This window comes from Montipora capricornis, chromosome 4, assembly GCF_036669925.1.
Source record: "Montipora capricornis isolate CH-2021 chromosome 4, ASM3666992v2, whole genome shotgun sequence".
Taxonomy (NCBI): Eukaryota; Metazoa; Cnidaria; class Anthozoa; order Scleractinia; family Acroporidae; genus Montipora; species Montipora capricornis.
In genome coordinates, this window is record NC_090886.1 from 56404461 (window position 1) to 56406960 (window position 2500).

Genomic DNA, 2500 nt, shown 5'->3' on the forward strand with positions numbered 1-2500 from the left:
TGTTTTCATATTTTGATGATCTTAGACTTAATCAACATGGAAAGGCTTTATCATCCTTTATTTGGCTTTACGAAAAAATTAGAGTAGGGTTTGAAAGCCATTGCCACTGAGAGCTTTTTAGCCATTGTCTTTAAAGTGCACTTATATGTAAAGTGCACTTCTATGTTGTGGGTCCAAATTGCTGTTAGTTTTGATAACTTTGCTTGTCTTGCCCAGTGGTTTTAAAAAATCAAAATTTTGCAGTAAGAATATTTAGCGGGCGATAACATTTTGTAGAAAAATATTTGAGTTTAGGTGCACTTTAAGTGTTTAAGTGTTTTCAACTAAAAGGGTTGACTTCATATAGAAATTTTACAGTGAAGTTCCCTTCCTCACTGAGGCCCATTTCAGGCGTCCAACTTAACTTCATTCCTATAATAATTGTATCCCAGGACTTGATAGACTTCCTGACAGATTGAGGATACAGTGCAGATGCCTAGCGCAGACATTTCTGCATTCGACAGAGATAATCTCCTCTGGCTAGTCTATACAGACAAACGATTATTGCAATCCTCAATGCTGGTAGTCTTTTCATCCGGCTCTTAAATATACCTGGGAAATTTCGGAAACTTCATTGGCTTTCCTAGATATCAAAGTTTCTATTAGAGGCAACGTGCTATGTACTAGTGTGCATTACAAACCTACAGATTCACACAGTTATTTGTTGTATTCATCGTCACATCCATCACATGTCAAGAACTCCATTCCTTATTCTCAATTTCTTAGACTTCGACGTCTATGTAGTGATGACTCCGATTTTTCCAGCAAATCAGAGGAGATGTGCCAGTTCTTCGAAAAACGTGGTTATCCTGTCTCTGTGGTCAAAGCGGGCCATCATCGCGCCCAACAATTTGATCGTCAGTCAGTCAGTCATAAAAAGATAAGAATGACAGAATTCCATTCACCCTCACTTTCCATCCTCATAATCACACAGTCAAAAGCATCATTCTTAGTAATTTTAAATTACTCCAAAATGATCCCGAAACTGGTAGAATCTTTTCGCAACCTCCACTTATTTCATTCAAACGCGACAAAAACATAGGCAACTTTTTAGTTAGAAGCACGCTCAAAACTAACGAGCAACCCGGCACTTTCAAATGCGCGCGCTCACGATGCAAAACTTGTCTTTTCATTGTTAACACTAGCAAAATATCGGGACCTAAGCGATCTGTTAAGATCACCGATCGTTTCACATGTACCTCCGCAAATGTCATTTATTGCATAACCTGTACGTTATGCAATAAATTATACATTGGTGAGACAGGTAGACGACTAGGTGAACGAGTCCGCGAACACCTTCGCGATGTTGAGAAAAATGACAAGGATGCATCTAAGCCAGTCGCTCGCCATTTTAATCTGCCTAACCACTCCAAAAAACACATGGCTATCTGCGGCCTTTCCCTACATCTAGGTACGACGGAAAGCCGCAAGAATCTGGAACAAAAATTCATCTTTCAAATCGGCACCCTTAGTCCTCACGGTATTAACGAACGCTTTTCATTTAACTAATATATTCCTATTTTTCACGTTGCCATGTTACCACCAATAGCATAGCTCCTACTCTACTATAAAAACTACACGTACCCATAATCCCTTGATTCGCTCTGACGAAGGGCTAACGCTCGAAACGTCAGCTTTTAGAATCTCTGTACGGTGGCCAATTTACATTATCAACTCCGTTGATAAAACCAAATCTTTGTATACTACTTCCCCACCGACGCAGCACCACAGTTTCTTTAGAAACTACCCCTTCATTCAGTTCTTCAGTGACAGTTTGCTGAATAACAAAGGGTTCAATTCGGTTTAGGGAGACATTAAATGTTTCTCAGGATACTCTGAAGGTTTTTTTTTAAACCTTGCATCTGAAGACTTATTGCAAACATTTTCCCGCCAGTCAGTATTTTTTGTTCGCTGACAAGAAAGGAACTGGACGAGGAACAGTGACATTTCTTTGGGAAATTAGTAAATAATTTGCTAACTGCATGATCGTCACCTTTTTCTGCCCTCCTTGATGGCATTTGCATGAAAAACAAGCTCTTTATTTCCATAATTTGTCTTTCCCACATGTTTTCCACTGTTTTGGCAAGCAATAACTGCAGACTGTAATAGACTTGTTGTTCACTTTTTCAATTACGTTTGGCTTTATAAGGTTTGAGGTTTGAATCAACTGCCAAACTTAAAGGGGCTAGGTCACGCTATTTTAGGTAAATTTGTTTAATTTTGTTAATTATGAGCTCTAAAGGTCAAATTGGCAGATCAAGAGTCTTTCATTTGCAAAATCACGGCCACATAACAACTGAGAATGATTTTCCAGCTCTGTAAATGACATTTTGATACAGAATGATATAAATTTGAAAAACGGTGGGCCGACGTTTTTCAAATTTATCCAAATTCAATCCATTTCAATCCTCTCCAGTTTTGTCCATCCATGTCCCTTCTTGGCTTCCCTGTTAGGGTTATT

General features: G+C 38.8%; 1 protein-coding gene across 2 annotated transcripts in view; it reads left to right on the forward strand.

The window, feature by feature from the left end:
• LOC138047613 (phosphatase and actin regulator 1-like) overlaps positions 1–2500 on the forward strand; it is a 21876-nt gene that overhangs the window by 17491 nt on the left and 1885 nt on the right. The window lies entirely within an intron of this gene.